The 17,805-nt window shown below is 43.5% G+C and overlaps 1 protein-coding gene across 8 annotated transcripts in view; it reads right to left on the bottom strand.

Annotated features, from left to right (window-relative positions):
* Positions 1 to 17,805, bottom strand: part of ZHX3 (zinc fingers and homeoboxes 3) — a 139,608-nt gene that overhangs the window by 110,299 nt on the left and 11,504 nt on the right. For 4 of the 8 annotated variants that reach the window (XM_019636934.1, XM_019636941.1, XM_019636940.1 and 1 more), the window contains exon 3: positions 9,732 to 9,807. The gene's annotated coding sequence lies outside the window, so the exon portion shown is untranslated. Of the gene's footprint in view, positions 1 to 6,022; positions 6,487 to 6,545; positions 6,630 to 6,965; positions 7,211 to 9,731; positions 9,808 to 17,805 lie in introns of those variants that run through there. The other 4 variants (XM_019636942.1, XM_019636938.1, XM_019636935.1 and 1 more) reach the window with 3 other exon arrangements.

Here is a 17,805-nt window from a genome sequence, read left to right on the forward strand (position 1 = left end):
AGGCCACCCTTCCAGACAGACCTTACAGGTCACTGCTCTCCCACAGCCCTCAGGCAAAGCCCCCTGACCTTCTGGGGCCCCTGCAGGCTGCCCATAACACCTCTTCCTATTGCTGGTACTGCATTCATTGAAGACTGAGCACACCTTCCTTCTCTCTGCCCCAAATGTCCTGCCATCCTTCTGATGGCTTCTCTGGCCGACCACATGGATGACCCAAACAACTCTCCAGCCTCTCAGCTATTTGACCTTGACTTCACTCATCTCCACTGAATTCATTCACTTCAGCCATTCAGGAGGCACAACCCAGGAGCCTGACACGTACAATTATTAGTTGCTCCAACTCTGAAATCTTCCGCTTACGTGTCCCTCCCTAACCACAGCCTCCTATTACTCCATCATTCCATTACACCCATTCCTTGACCTCATCAGCACCTCTGCTCCTTTTGTCCTCCCCATCCAGCCTAGACACCTTTACCTACCATGTCAATCACTCTCTGGTCCTCTGTCCCACTGGCCTTCTGCTGCCTCCATGTAAACTCCAACCCTGGCTCAGTCCGATTACATGCCTTCTTTGCTCCTAAAACCAGGCCACTAAATGCTACTGGTGTCCCAATTAATCCATGGTCTCCTACCTCAGCAGAGCCCTACATACTGCCTGGAGATCATGGACGCTGCCCCAAGGTCACTCTTACTCTTCCCGATCTCAAGTGTATGTCAAATCTCGTTTTTCCTCTAATTTCTTCCCACTTTTACCAGACAACCTCACCCTCTATTTCATAGAGAAGATGGAAGCCACCAGACTGGTACTTGCTTATAAGCCATCCCACCAGAAAATGCAACGGTGCCCAGATATTCATCATAAGAATACCTGTCAAGCCCATTACACTTGTACTACTAGGTCTACTGTTCACTTGGTTATTTGAAGTAAGCTCCCTAGTGATAATCATTACTGAAGTAAGAAATAGTGGTGGTGAGTACCTTTTTGGTGAAAAATATAAAAATAGCCTGCCTCGGGCAGGCCCAGTGGCGCGTTTGTTAAGAGCTGGCTTGGCACACCAGCTCTGAGCAGCAGAGCCCCGGTTCGGAACCCACATGAGGGCCAGTGACACTGCCCTCCACAGCTAAGATGCTGAACAACAGCTCAACCTGGAGCTGGGCTGCCCTGAGTCGCCGGCGACGGCGTGGGCTGTAGTCCTCTGCTGCAGTGGGTTGCCATGGGCTACCATGTGTAGCCAGCAGCCAGCGTGAGCGGCCAGCAGCCGCAGTGAGCGGCCGTCCAGAAGCCGGCGACTGATCTGCCTCGCCCGGGAAGAGCGCAATGATGGTGCCAACTTGGGCCAGTAAAGCAATGTCCTCCACAACTAGACTGAAGAACAAAATGACAGCAACTTGTCTGTTCCCCTTCCCCTGATTCCCCAGCACTGTTCCCCTCCCCCAATTCCCCAATAAAATCTTAAAAAAAAAAAATAGCCTGCCTCTCAAAAGATCTCTCTACCCTGAGAATCTTTAAGATGGGAAGGAGTTTTAAAAAGAAGAAAGGTGCCTTACCTACAAGCATTTAACAAATTTAAATCTGAACATAAAGTTGCCACACATCAATAGATTATAAATCCCAAGCCAAATAGTTAATTCCTGGATGAGTTTTACAAATTCAAAACCGGAGTCAGTAAAGCAATACTGTTATGAACTCTTTCACTCTTATCCAAACTCTAATTTGTTGAAGGGTCTACAAGTCTTTTCCTGAGGGTTTTTTTTCCCTCCTTATAATATTAATAGCTAACGCTGATTTTTTTTTTGTATCATGTTCCTCACAATGACCCCGTGAGATAAGAACTATTCTTTTTCTCCATTTACAGCTGAAAAACTAGACTTAGGCATGTTAAATAATTTGCCCAAGGGCTTACAGCTGCAAAGTGACAAAAGTAAAAGCAAAATACAGAGACTGAACACAAACTAATCTATGTGCTTTGCATAGTGGTTATTATCAGAAACTTCCGAGGAAATGCAACATCTTAACCCAAGCATTCTTAGTTTTTATACTCCAATATATGTTTAGAAACACATGAGGAATCATCAAATATTAATATTGCATATTTCACATTCATTCATTCATTTCTACATTCACATCAGAAGACAGTAATGAGTTAAGAGGGACATTTCTACACTCAGATCATATAGATTCAAATCTTAGTTACACCACTTTCTTAGTTGTGTAACCTTAAAAATTACTTAACTTCTCTAAGCTCAATTTTCTCAACTAAAAATAGAAATGATAATGTAATAACCATCACCACGTTAGTTAAGGGTTCTCCCAGATATTTAGAGAGAATGCGTGAATGCACTTAGCAATGGACCTGGCACAAAGTCAGTCTCAAAAAAAAGTTAGCTGTTATAATAATAATTACTCAGAGTATATCGAAGCCCTGCACCTACTGGATTGTAGGCAGAGCACTGGGTGACAGGACTGCACCATCAACAGGACAAGGCTGCCCCTGCCTGCATAGAGCTTGCAGTCTGTTGGGGGAGTTAGACACTAAAGACATGAACTAACACATAAATGAAACATTGGGAATCCTGGTGAAGCCTAAGTGGGAAACGCACATGTACTGAGAGAGGGGACAACGGCGAGGAAGCTGCTGTAGATGGGGTGATGAGGGAAGGGCCCTCTGAGCAGAGACATTTTAGGTGAAACCAGACATTTGAGGAGGATCTTTCTATGAGGAGGGTAAGGGTGAAGGGAGTGCCGGGCAGAGGGAAGGGTTTTCACAGAGGAGAAGAACGTGGCATGTTTGAGGGACTGACGGCATGTCTGGGTCAACCAGACAGAAGCATGGTGAGCGAGGAGCGGAGGTTGCAGAGGGAGGCAGAGGCTGGACATCTCAGAATAAGAAGTGGGTGTGGGGCTAAGTGCAGTGGGGAGACACTAGCAGGGGTGGGGGGGACGTGATCTGTAATGTTTGGTAGGATCACTCTGGCTGCAGTGGGGAGAATAGGTCAGAAGAAGGCAAGAGTGGAAGCTGGGAGACCAAGTAACAGGTAGGGTCCGTCATCCAGCGGGGAGGGGACAGTGGCTAGATTAGTAGGGTGGGAAATGGAGGATTTGTGGTATTCTGGAGGCTAGGCCGACAGGCCACACTGCTGGCTTGGATGTGGGGTGAGGAATCAGGAGGAATCAAAGATGATGGTCAGGTGTCTGACCTGAACAATGAGTGGACAGTAATGACAATGACACAGGGAAGACTGGGGGAGAGGGGAGGAAGGGGAGAGGAATATAAATCTGGAAGTTTACAAAGAAGACTGAGAGATCCATCTTGGACCTGTGATGTCTGAGATCGCGGTGAGGCAGCAGGTAGAGATAACGAGGAGGCAGCTGAGAATGCAAGTGTGGACCCAGAGAAACGGGCCAGGCGGGGGTGGAACTGAGGGAGTCATCTGCATCCAGAAGGTATTCAACTCCTGGGAATAGATGAGATCCTTTAGGGAGAGAATATGATGAGAGAATGGAGGTAATGGAGTGAGAAAAGAGAAGAAATAATAAGAAATCAGGTGGGTAATCTAAAACTGAACATGGTAATGGAGCCCATAAAAACGAAACAAAACAAAACCCAGTGAACTGCCCCAAATATGTGCTCAATAAATGCCTGTAGAAAAATTAAAAATAAATTCTTAACACATTCGCTTTAGACCTTTAAAAGAATAAAATTTTCATGTAGGGTTTTTCCCCCAAGCTCTGTATATTTGGGGCATGAGAAAATTTTCTGAAGGTCTCTGTCTGGATCGTGTTCAGAGGAATCTTTTTCCTTAAGAGCAAAAGCAAGGATATTTTTTAAAACTCACAAAAATTAAAAGTAGCCTTCTTGAAATTCAAGCTTTTAAAACGCTTACTTTTACAGTATCATGCCTGTAAACATTCTACCTTAAGATACAATTTTCCCATCTTTATAATGAAAATACAATTATGTTTTATTACAGGTGTCATTTCATCCTGAAAGATGAAACTTGTACTTTCAAACAGTTCAAGAATCACATGAGAGATGTAAAATGTTCAAAAGATCAAGGATTTATTTTAAAATGTTAAAAACAAAAACAAAACACTTAAGTATACCTGCTAGGCCATCCAAGAACTGATAAGTAAGGAGTTGAAAAGGATAGAATTGCCAGGAAAATAAGTAAACATAACAGCTACTCCAAATGAAAACACATTAAAACTGTAATTATATCTCTAGGTATCTGTTGACACAAAAAACTCACTATGCTCTTGAGGCTTATACTATCACTGAGAACTACCAAACTGAAATCACAGCTGTAAACATAACTGGGATACTTTATAGGTTTCAAAGATTTCCAATGTGACACAAGGGAACATGCATAAGAAGGAAAGTCGGCAGCATTTGCCAAAAATGTTCCTTCCCTCAATTGTGAAGTTAAATCAAGACTGTAGTTCTTTTTAGGATCCTAAGACTCACTTTGCAAAATTCTTCTTCTCAGATATGTACAGGAAAGGGCTATCCTGTTATCCTGTTTCATGATATTAGCTATCTAAAAGCCTAGAAGGCCACCAGGAAGGTCACATGAACGGATGGATAATGAGCATTCATTCATTCATTCGTCCACTTAACCAATATTGATCAAGCACCCATACGTGTCAGACGCTTTTCTGGGCCCTGAAGTTATTACATCAGTGAAAAAGTCTCCCACTTCTGGGCTAATGGCGGGGAGGGGGAAGGAGGGGGGAGGAGGGGGGACAGACAATAAACCAACAAATACATAAGTCTGTATTTACCAAGTGGTGGTAAATGCTATGAAGACAAGTAAGCTGGGTTAAGGAGGAAGGGGAATGGGGTGTATTTTACACACGGTGGTCAGGGAAAGTCTCATAAGGTTATGCCTGAGCAGAGACCTGAGGCAAGAACCCTGATATCCAGGGAACAGAGTTCTAGGCAAATGCAAAGGCACTGAGGCTAGCATCTGCTTGAAGTGTTTAGGCCACAGCGAAGAGCTCCAGCCAGCATGGCTGGGAGAACGGAGAAGGAGGCAGCCTCGGAGGCCATGGCAGGGTCTTCAGGTTTTACTTTAAAACAAGAAACTATTGGAGTGCTCTAAGCGGAGGAGCTAACTTGCTTTTTAAAAAGATCACCAAGGGAACATAAGTTCTTACTCATAAAATAAAACAAATAGATAGCTCTCATAATCTATACGTGAAAAAATACAATAAAACAATCTTATGGTATGGTAGCATTTTTGTAGGAAAAAATACTTATACATGGGAACAAAACACTAAAAAGATAAATACCAAACTGATCTACTATGGTTTGTGGGATTGTGGGGCTTTTTCCTTAGGCTTTTCTTTGTTTTTCTAGTTTTCTGCCTTAAACATGAATTACTTTTGTAATTTTTTTAATGTTATCTTAAAGGAAAAAAATCTCTCCCACCATGAGACTGCCTTAGTCTGAAATCTTACGAAAAAAGAAAAAATAACATGAGGAACATTTTTCTCCAAAAATTACCCCATTGCCCCTGCAATGTTTGCCTGTTTGAAGCACTGAACAAATCAAGTGCTGTTCAAGGTATCAAGGTCACAAAACCAACTTGGTTAATATGTTTATCATTACATAGTAGCTCTGTCCTCTTAAAGCAACTTTGATACCATCTTTCCAAGGCAGCAGTAGAAGGCCCTTTTCATTAATTTCCTAAGACTCTTTGATTCTACTTTGCTGCTTCTGGATTTTTCCACTGTATGTCTCTTAGAAACAAATTAAGCCCAAATAAATTGTTCCAGCTAATGAAGTGTGCTTTTGGCTCTTTCCCCGGGGTTCAGAATTATCGGCAAAATCTCAAATTGTTTTTAGGGCGCCTTTTCTCTCAGTTTTGAAATATTGCAATACTAAGTTACTACAAATAAATAACATCTAGAGAACAACATTTTTAAAAAGCATGTAAAAAATGGAAACTACTGTAATCCTTTTTTTAAATTTGAGGATGTGTGGCGGTCTCATGAATAAAGGTACAGATAAAAACATACCAGTTTCTCACAGGGCACAAGCTCGGAGCAATCGCTGCTCAGAAATGCAAACCACGCAACTCAAAACGACCCAAGCTCTCCAACACTTTCCACCTGAGTCCCACATCCCATCCACTCCTCAATCACTTCCAACAGGCTTCTCGGAATAAAAATCCCAAACTGGGAAGAAGGTTTTGACAAGCCCCAAACTCCGCTCACACGCCGCTTGCGGCAGCCGGGAACCCAGCGCCCAGGTTCTCCGTTTCCGCGTGGACAAACAAGGGTCCCAGGATTCAGGATCCTACTGTACCCCAACGGGTCGAGCTCGGGTTCAGCTGCCTCCCTGGTCGAGCTGACGCTCTTTAGACCACAGGCAGGGGCTGGCCCATCTCCGCAGGACGAAGGGGCCCGCGAAGTTGGAGCAAGTGGCTCTGGCCGCCCAGCATCTCCGCCCCACGTCGGTCAGCCCGTCCTCCGCGCTCCCCTCCCGGCTCTCGGGCGCACACGCCACGCTTTCCCACCCTGCGGACCCTGGGACACGCACCCTCACACGGTCGGGCGGGCATCTGCGGACCCCCCGCTTCCCCTCCACAACCCCCTTGTTGCTCCTTTCGCAGCTGTGTGGCCCGTGATGGCTACGCTGACCCCCAAGATCGGTGGCACCTCACGCCCCCAGGACGCCCGCGCCTGGAGCTGGGGGCGGGGGTGATGACAGATGGGCGGAAGGCGGGGCCTCGGGGGGAAGGGGCGGAGCCTCCCAGCATGGGGGTGCTGGCGGCTGACAGAAAGACCCGGGGCAGCGGGCGGGAGGGGTTGGCGTACACTGCGGGCAGGGCCGGGGGTCAGGCGTTGGCGGGAAGCAGCTCGCACAAACACAGGGGGCTGACAGGCAGAGGGACGCACAGACACGGGGACTGACAGTCGCGGGGGCACACGGGGCTGACGGGCCGCAGCGGGCGCTCACCTGGCAGCTGCGGCGGCGGCGGCGCCCGTAGCTGGGCCGTTCTCCCCGCGCTCCGGGCCTCCCTCCCGGCGGGTGGCCGGCCGGCCGGCGCAGGCCCCGCTGAGGCAGCGGCGGCGACGCCGGAGCCGCGGACTGCTGAGCGGCGGGGACGCAGCTGCACCAACCGACTCCGGGCCGCTCGACTCGGCTCGACTCGGCGGCGCTCGGAAGCGCTCGGCCCCGCTCGGCCCCGCTCGGCTCGGCTGGGGCGTGGCCCGAGGCCCCCCGCCCAAGTCGCCTCTGGCGCCCGCGGGGCGGGGCGTTCGTGCGGGCGTGAGCCCCCTGACGTCGCGGAGAGCGGACTTTGTCCCGGGCGCATGCGCGGGCGCCGGTCATGCTTTTACCCATGTGGAACCTGCAGCGGATGGGGAAGAAGGGGACTGGAGCGGATGCTGTGGCCCAGAGGTTCCCGGCTTTTGTACTGCATATCCTGGTCTTTCTAGAGGACCACCTAAGGAAGGCCACACCAGGCTACACTTTCCAAAGGATGTAGGCCGGACAGGGACCAGGGGCCAGAGGCCTTCCCCTCTCATCCCCTACCCCAGCCCAGTGTTCCCCAACATGCGTCACCTGGGAGTCAGTCTTTCTTTTATGCCACCAACGCTTCACTGCAGTTTTGAAGCTCTTCTCTTTCCTAACAACAACTTCTGATAAATGCTTTCCTAACATTCAATCTTCAGGTATTTGAGAACTTCCAAGTATCAGTTAGCCTCCTCAGGTACAATAAATAAAGCTGTTCTTTCTTCACAGCCTCTGTTGTGTAACCTGTAACGCCTGGGATGGGACTAGGCCCTTTTCTGAGTTTGTCACATGTTCCAGGCACCGTTTTTGTTATGGGGCCCAAATACGCCCAGAAAGCAGTCCCCACATTTAGAAGCTAGTGATTAATAAACAGCAAGAGCTCTGCAGTCTGACATAACTGGGTTGGCATCCCAGATCTGCATTGTACTGGCAGATTAATAGTTGGCTGAGTGACTTTGTACATGGTATTTAATCTCTCGTCCATAAAAGGGCAATGAAAATATTAGTCACTGAGCCAGTAGGAATGATTGAAAGGATTAAATGACAGCACACATTTTCTGCACAGTGCCTCGTGTTCAATAAGTGAGGCTGCCTTTCACTTTAGGTTGCATATAACCTTCGGATCCTGAAAACCAGTGAACATGTACGTATACTCGTATGTTACGTATTGAGCAATATGTCACACTTCACACGTTCAAAGCCTAACTAGAAACTGCCCCCCAACTTGCTCCTTTACAATCTTCCCCACCCCAGTTAATGTCAATTCCACCCTTCTGGGGGCTCAGGAATCACCCTTGACTCCTCTCTGCCTATCATATCCCACATGCAATCTAGTAGCAACGTTTGTCAGCTCTACCTTTAAAGTAGCCTCATTTGAGCCCTCATCTTCTTTGTCCTAGAATATTTCAATAACCTGCTCCCTGCGCTCCCTGAAGCCACTCCGCTCTGATTGAGCTTGTTCTCTGGCAGCCAGGGGGATTCTGTTAAAGCCTAAGTCAAAACATTTGTCCCATCTCACTGAGAGCAAAAACCAAAGGCTTTTTTTCCCAAGGGCCTCCAAGATTCTAGATGATCCACACCCCTACCCTCCCTCACTATTCTAACTGCTTCTCCTTCCACTCTACCCCCTCACTCCATTCCAACCACACCGGCCTTCTTCCTGCTCCTAGAACATGCAGGCTCACTTTTCCCTCAGGACTTTTGCACGTCCCCCAAGAAAGGTGTGTACCCTTACTCCCAATATCTACTCAAAAGTCACCTCCCAGACAACTCTACTAAAATATCAAATCCCAACCCCAATCACTTTCTCTCCCTTCATCCTGCTCTATTTTTCCTCATAGCCCTTATGACCTGAATATCTTTTGTAATGTCCCAAGGGCAGGAACTTGGTGTTCTAGCATCTGGAACACGGCCTGACATGGTCAGGTACTCAATAAATATTCCTTGAATGAATAAAACTAGATATGAGATATGTTGTTCCAATTAACTTCATGTACTCAACAAACGTTTCTGAGCACCTGTTCCAATCCAGGCACTATGGGACACGGAGATAAACAAGGCACTTCCCTGACCACTGAGGAACTCAGTATTTCAGAGGAGACACACAGGTAAAGAAGTACTTCTGGAAGAAAACGCAATGTGCCAACTGCTTTGGGAAGCAGATACATGATTAATACCATTGGGTGGTCAGAAAAGTCATGACACATTTTTGCAACGAAAAACATAGAAAAAAAACATCACGACTTTTCTGACAACCCAATATATAGGAGAGTGTGGAAGGGCTTCCAAGAGGAGGTGACATTGGGCTGGGTCTCAAAAGTGGATAAGGAGGAGACTCCAGGCAGAGGAAACAGAATGCACTTAATATCAGTGTTAGGAGTTATGTCATAAATCATGTTTACCTGGGGATGAAAATTATTTTTTCTTAAAAAAAAAGTGTAAGCAGATTCCAGATGCACTCTATAATAATGTCATCTGCACTCACTCACGTTCTGATGAGCTTTCTCAAGCAGGAAAGAAACTGCCAGAAATATAGTTGATGTAATAGAATTACTACCTGAGCTCTAGTTTATTGGAAGGAGCTACACCTGTGACCTTTTTGGGTCAGGGTCCAGAGGAAAAGAACATGTGTCAGTTAGGAGTTCGTTGGCTGCAAGTACCAGTAACCCATTGAGCCAGTTTAAGAAAAATAAAAGGGGAACTTACCTTAAACCATTTTGGGGGAAGAGTGGGAGGAATCTCTCAGGCCAAGGGGGAGCACGCAGCTGGACTTCTGGATGAACTGGAAGTAGAGCAAGGTTTACCTGTAAGACTCTCTCTGCAAACTTGTTTTCTTTGCTTCTAGATAATACAATGGGAAATATGTCTGCCAACCACTCCCAAGTACATGACACATTTCCAACTTACCCAGAGAAAGACTAAAATCTCTAATCATTTCAATTTCCAAATCTCAGAGAAGAGGCTCTCATTGATCCAACTTGAGTCAGGTGCCACCCCACTCCCCCTGGCACCGATAATTACATTCCAGCTTACAGGTAATGTAGTTCACCAAGACCACAAAATAGGAAATTGTTTTGAGTTGAGGAGATATCTTAACCATTGATTTCATTTAATGAGAAAACAGAACCACTTATGGGACAAAACCTGAGAAATATTTGATTATTACACAGAAGATGATTATTGAGTTTCTACATAGTAGGGAGGCCTCTTTTTAGGTAGCAATCAAATCAGGAAGTTGTTCTTTTCCCAACAGAAAATGGACAAAAACTGGGATGGTCCCCATAAGCCCTCTGTAGGGGGTATTCTGATGGTTTCCTGTGGTAGTTGACATGAATGCTAGCCACCAACAACTTCGGGTTTGCTTCCCAGGCACATGATAGGATTGTACTTCCTTACAGCTTGGAGTCAGGAATGGCCACGTCACTTGCTTTTGTTGTAGTCAATAAAGGATGAGGAGAAGTATGTCACTCCCAGGTCCAAATTTTAAGAACTAGTAGACAATTTTCTATACTCCCTTTCCATCAGTAACAGCAACAGACAATGCCTGAGACAGTGATAGTTCCATCCGTCTGGGTTCTGAAGTGGGAAAACATGGAATAATGCCCCTAGGTGACCCACAGTGGACATGCAGTAGAAGCAAGACATAAACCTTTGTTGTTATAAAAACAAGGTTGGGGCTTGTTTTTCACCACAGCATCATCTAGCCTATCCTGCCAGATGCACCTTCCTAACATCCAGCCCATCTCCCCATTGTACAGCATTGAGACAATTTGAGAGGGATGGACCTCATCTCCCACATGTGGGTGTGGGCCCTAACTGTCCTAAGCCAGTTTACGTCATCTCATCCACCTTGTATTGACTGCTTCGGGGATAGCCCTATTACCCCAGCCTACATCTATCAGCACCCAACATTCATCTCATCACAATAATTGCATAAAACACTCACTCCTCATGTATCCCGGATGCCAGTAAGGAACCATTTGCTGCTGGCAGCTATTGTATTTTGTGACCATGAGAATGAAGATGAAGTTAACATATGGAATTGAGAAAGATAGAAAGAACTGAAGAGAAACAGAGTTGGAACGCTGATCAAGGCCTACCTGAATCCATCTACCAAGTAAAATTACATAAATCAATAAATTCCCTTTATGGTTGATTCTAATTTGAGTAGGATTCTCTATTATACTTGAAACCAAAAGCATTTCTAACAATGGATGTTTACTGCACAGCTCTGGGCAGTAGCCAGTGCTATAGACTCAGAGGTGGGAACCAGAGTCTGAGCTTTGAACTACAGGAAGAAAAGCTGAAAATTCTACCCGATTGATATGCGAGCTCCTTTTCAAGAATGAGTATCATAATGCAGGCAGAGCACAGAGGAGGAACAGGATGTGGCCTGATGTCAGAGCCTGTCTTGCCAGCCCTCACAGCTGGGGTTCTGCTGCTCCCATGCGCAGGCAGGCGAAGGCCAGGCCAGCCCAGCCCAGCCCAGGACCTGAGCCAGGCGTGATGGACAGGAGCCCAATCCTATCACAGGGTGGGGCTTGGAGTCACATCTTGTTTTATAAATATGCAATTTCTGCTGGACCAGAGATGAGCATGAGTGTCCAGCTCAAGGCATTGTCTGTCCCCACCCACCCTCTTGTTCCCAATAAATGTGTATTGTGTACCTACCATGTACCTGGCTTTCTGTTAGGTTCTGGGTATGCAGCAGTGAATAAAACCAGAGACCCTCCTGGAGCTTACAATCTAGTAAGTAAGGCAGACATTGGTCAGGTCATCAAAAACATAAATCTTACATGGGGCTGGTACCATGAGATCCAGAAATAGGAGGCTTTGGCCTGAAGATGTTTAGGGAAACAGTAGGTGTGAGATCTAAAAGGAAAAATTGGGGTTAAATTAAATGTACTAGTCTGCTTGGGCTGCCATAACAAAATAACATAGACCAGGTGGGTTAGCCAACAGCAGTTAATTTTCTCACAGCTTTTGAGGCTGGATGTCCAAGATCAAGATTCCAGCCAATCTGGTTTCTGGTGAGGCCACCTTCTTGACATGTCCTCATATGGCCTTACATGCGCGTGCAGCAAGAGCAACAGTGAGCTCCCTGGTGTCTCTTCTTATGACAATAATCCAACTGGCTCAGGGCCTCACCTTATGACCTCCTTTAACCTTAATTACTTCCTCACTCCAAATACAGCCACAGTGGGGGTTAGGGCTTCACCATATGAATTTTTCAGGGACACGTATATTTAGCCCATAACATTAGGCAGATAGGGGAAAGAGGAGTGCTCTCTGTCGAAGGACTGGGTGGCAGTCAAGGATACATAGTGATTTAAACAAACAGGAAGAAGGAACATGAACAATGAGGCCGATAATGGGAGGAGATGAGGCTGGAGAGGTGGACAGTGGCCAGCTCATATAGGACCTCACAAGTCATGGTAATAATTTGAGACAGCCTAAGAGCAATGGGACTTTATGGAAGTGACCTGAGTAGGGACAACATGCTGGGTGGAGAACAGACTGGAGGGCTCAGAATGGGTGCAGGGAGAACAATCATGAAGCTGTCACAAGTGTCCAGGCTCAGCCCAGGCACTGGTTGGCCTGGCAGAGGCCACGGTGCAGGCCCAGGGAAGAGAACCTACTTCTGGCCCAGGCAAACAGAGGCCTTGGACTGCAGAGTCACCCCCGGTCACATTCTCAGCTTCTCTGCAGTCCTGGCTTCTCCCCTGCTGTACTCCACCTGGTAGACCCTGTGCCATACATGGCCTCAGTAGGGACGGCCCATCTCTGAGTCAGCCTCAGTTTCCCTAGCCCTATCTGGCCCAGTCTGCCTTCCTCCTTTGCCCATACCAGACCACAATACAAGGCTCAGCAAGCTGCCCCCTGATCCAATACCAATCCAACAACTGCCCATCCCTTCTCCAGACTCCTCACTGAGACATTCAAATCTTCAACCAACAAAACTCCATACGCTTTAATGAAGAGTTCGGAAGAAATTTCACAGATGTGAACTGGAAGTGGTCCATTCTTTCACAATTACAGCCTGGTTTCAAAGTCTTCTGAGCGTTCTACAATAGATAATGTCAAACTCTGAGTACAGATTAAAGGGATCCTGAACTGTGAACACTCCCAAGGGGCTAGCAAAATTTTTAAAAATATATATTTTTAATTTTTTTTAATGTTTTTTTTAATCTATTTGGGAAAAGTTTACATCATTCTAACCTTAAACTTTTTCTACAATTTTCTTCAAATGTACTACAATGACTAATGGACAGTCAAACATAGCCAGACACATAAGGAGACAAGATACAGTAAGAAAAAAATGAATAAAACAACAAAGAAAGAGATTCACAGAGACCCTAAATATAGAAAATTATCAGACACAGACCAAAAAAAACAACCAAACTTATTATATTCGAGGAAACAAAAGCCAAGCTTTGACAAATCAAAATCATGAGCTAATTCTTCACAACCATTAGAATGGTTATTATCCAAAAAAGAAAAGAAAAAGAAAATAACAGGTGTTAGATGTAGATGTGGAGATATTGGAACGCTTGTGCACTATTAGTGGGAATGTAAAATAATGCAGCTGCTATAGAAAACAGTATGATGGTTCCTCAAAAAAAGCAAACAAACAAAACGAACTCATAGACACAGACAACAACATGGTGGTTACCAGAGGGGAAGGGAGTAAGGGGAGGATGAAGAGGGTAAAGGGGGTCAAATAGATGGTGACAGAAGGAGACTAGACTTTGGGTGGTGGGCACACAATGGAATATACAGATGATGTATTATAAAATTGTACATCTGAAACTTATATGAGTATGATGTTATATTAACCAAAGTTACCCCAATAAATTTAAATGAAAATGGAAAAAAATGCAAAAAAATTAAAATTAAACATAGAATTACCAAATGATCCAGCAATTCTACTTCTGGGTATATATCCAAAAGAATCAAAAGTAGGCATTCAAACAGACATTTGTACACCCACGTTCATAGCAACATTATTCACAATAGCCAAAAGGTGGAAGCAATGCAAATGACCATTACCATTATAGATAAGATGAAAACTCCTAGACTGAAGTATGGAGAGACAAAGAGATAGAAAATATATGAGAAGGTAAGAGACATAGAGGATACAGTGAGGTTTAACATACAGTTTCATCGGAGTCCCACAATGAGAAAAGAGAGAGAATGAGACAGACACAATATTTGAAAAGATAATATCTGAGACTTTTTTAGAACTTGGGAAAGACATCAAGTCATAGGCTGAAGATGCCAAACAAATCTACACCCAGACACATTGTGGCAAAACCATAGAAAACCAAAGACATATCAAATTGGTCTAAAACAAAAGTAATTTGAGTCCCAGAAGAAGAGAGAGTGGAAAGAAAAGATATTTGAAGAGATTATAGTTAAAATTTTTCAAAATTAATAAAAGAGATGCACAGATTCAAGCTCAGCTAATAAATAATACATGGAATAAATATAAAGAAAACCACATCTTAGACACAACATAGGCAAACTACTAAAAATCAATGCTAAAATCTTAAAAGTAGGCAGAAGGGAAAAAAAAGACAATGCAGAGAAACAGCAATTATAATAACAGCCGCCTGCTTCTCATAAGAAGATAGAAGACTAAAATGGTATCTTTAAAATCTACAGGGGGAAGAAAACTTCCAACCAAGAAATTCTGAACTTAGTGAAAAGAGCCTTCAAAAAAGTGAGGTGAAATAAAGAAATTTCCAGGCTGGGCGGGGGGNGGGGGGAGGCTGGCAGGAAGGGAAACTTGGAGGATTCAATGCCAGCAAGTCTGAACTACAAGAAATACTAAAAGTTTTTCAAGTCAAAGAAAAACAATTCTAGGTGGAAACACAGAGCTATAGGACAAAATGAAAATCACAGGAAAGGGTATACATGTGGGTAAATATAAAAACGACTTTAAATTTAAGATAAATTACTATTTAAAGCAATACCAACAATGTATTTTGAGATTTGTAATATTAATATGTAATATGTAACATGTAATATGTAAAACTAAAATAAAGGGAATTACACTGTTATAAAGGTTCTTACATTGTTTGGAAAATTGTAAAGTAGCAATTCAAGTTATACTTGAATCAGTTAAGGATGTATATCATAATCTCCAATGTAAGCACTAAAATTATTTAAAAGTGGTTTACCTATAAAAATCCAATGGAAAAATATTGAAAGCGGGGTCTCAAAGAGACATTTGTACACTCATGTTCATGGCAGCTTTATTCACAATGGCCAAAAGGTGGAAGCAACCCAGACATCAATTGACAGACGAATGGAAAAACAAAATGTAATATATTTATACAATGGAATATTATTCAGCTTTAAAAAGGGAGAAAAGTCTGACACGTGCTACAACATAGATGAACCTTGAGGACAGTATGCTAAGTGAAATAAGCCAGTCACAAAATACAAGTACTGTATGACTCCACTTATATGAAGTACTGGCATACTTTGGAGATACTGCAAGTTCTGCTCCAGACCACCATAATAAAGTGAACATCACAGTAAAGTGAGTCACACAAAAACGTTGGTTTCCCAGTGCATGTAAGAGTTATGTTTACACTATACTGTAGACTACTCAATGTGCAATAGACATACAATAGCATTTTGTCTAAAAATACAATGACCATACCTTAATTGAAAAACACTTTATTGCTAAAAAATGCTCACCATCATCTTAGCCTTCAGCAAGTCATTATCTTTTTTTCTGGTGGAGAGTCTTACCTTTAATTTGTAAAAAAATGCAATATCTGCAAAGCGCAATAAAGTGAAGTGCAATAAAATGAGGTATGCCTGTACCTAGAAAAGTCAAATTCATAGAAACAGAAAGTAGAATGGTGATTGCCAGGCACTGGGAGGAGAGAGGAATGGGCAGTTATTGTTTAATGGAGAGAGAGTTTCAGCTTTGCAAGATGAAAAGAATTCTGGAGATTGGTTGCACAAAAATATGAACTAGTAAACTGTACACTTAAAATGGCTACAATGATTAATTTTATGTTCTATGTATTTTACCACAATTTTTAAGAAAATCTAATGGAGAAGATAAAATGGAATAATAAAAAATGCAAAAGAAGGAAGAAAAAAAAAGAAAACAGGAACAGAAACCAGGTAGGACAAGTAGAAGACAAATAAGATTATAGAAACAAATGGTTTGGAACCATATATTTAATTCTGTCAAATATAAGTGGACTAAATACTTTAATAAAAAGAAAAAGTTTGACAGGCTGAATTTAAACCAAAAAGAAAGACTCAACTGGGCCGGCCGAGTGGCGCGTTTGTTAAGAACTGGCTTGGGACGCCAGAGGGCCCCGTTCGGATCCCACATATGAGGGCCAGTGACACTGCCCTCTACAGCTAACATGCTGAACAACAGCTCAACCTGGAGCTGGGCTGCCGTGAGTCGCTGGTGACAGCGTAGGCTGCAGCCCCTGCTGCAGTGGGTTGCCATGGGCTACCGTGTGTAGCCAGCAGCCAGTGTGAGCGGCCCTCAAACCATTGTGAATGGCCGTCCAGAAGCCAGTGACTGATCTGCTTCACCCAGGAAGAGCGCAATGATGGTGCCAACTTGGGCCAGTGAAGCAACATCCTCCACAACTAGACTGAAGAACAAAAAGACAGCAACTTGTCTGTTCCCCTTCCCCAATTCCCCAGCACTGTTCCCATCCCCCAATTCCCCATAAAAATCTTAAAAAAAAAAAAAAGACTCAACTATATAATGTTTATAAGAGACACACTTTAAGGGCATATAGGTTAAAAAGATAAAAGACTGGAAATATTCTAGCTAGTATTTCAATAAGATATAATATTCCCCAACTTATAAGGTCAGCATAATCCTACTACCAAAGCCTGGCAAGAACATGGCAAGAGAATATATCACAGACCAATATCTCTCATGACCAAAATGCAACAACCCTAAACAAAATGTTAGCAAATCAAATCCAGCAATAAATAAAAAGGATAAGAAATTATAACTAAGTGGAGTTTATCCCTGGAATGCAAATTGGTTTAACATTTTAAAATCAACCAACCACATTAACAGAATAAAATAGAAAAATAATTTGATCATCTGAATAGATGATGAAAAAACATTTGATGAAATTCAACACCTCTTCACAATAAAAACTCTTAGCAACCTAGGAATAGAAGAAAACTGAAAGAAAAAAACAACACTAAAACTGTGTTTATTCAAAGATGACATGATTGTGTAGATAGAAAAATCCTAAAGAATCTCAAAAAACTTTTAGGACCAATAAATAGTTGTCTTAATCTGGCTGCTATCATAAAATAGCACAGACTAGGTAGCTTATAAACAATCAAAATGTATTTCTCACCATTCTGGAGGGTAGAAGGCTGAGATCAGGGTGCCACCATGGTTGGGTGCTCATGAAGGCTCACTTCTGGGTTGAAAAATCAATACAGCACCAAAAATCAACCTTATTTATATATTCCAGCAAATGTCAGGAAAAAAAAGTTTTTAAAAAAGAATAGTCAATATAGTTTTGAAATAGTAAAAAAAAAAAAAAACAATACCAAGTACCTATAAATGAATCTAACAAAAGACATGTAAGACCTCTGTAGAGGAAACCATGAACATTTTAATAGACATCAAAGAATAAATGAATAATGGAGAGAGACACCATGTTAATTGGAAGACTCAATATTGTAAAGCTATCATTCTCAATATTGGCCTATAGATTCAAAGCCATCCCAATTGATTTTCATATGGAATGTGACAAGATGA

This window comes from Hipposideros armiger, unplaced genomic scaffold (genome assembly GCF_001890085.2).
Source record: "Hipposideros armiger isolate ML-2016 unplaced genomic scaffold, ASM189008v1 scaffold_31, whole genome shotgun sequence".
NCBI classification, from domain to species: Eukaryota; Metazoa; Chordata; class Mammalia; order Chiroptera; family Hipposideridae; genus Hipposideros; species Hipposideros armiger.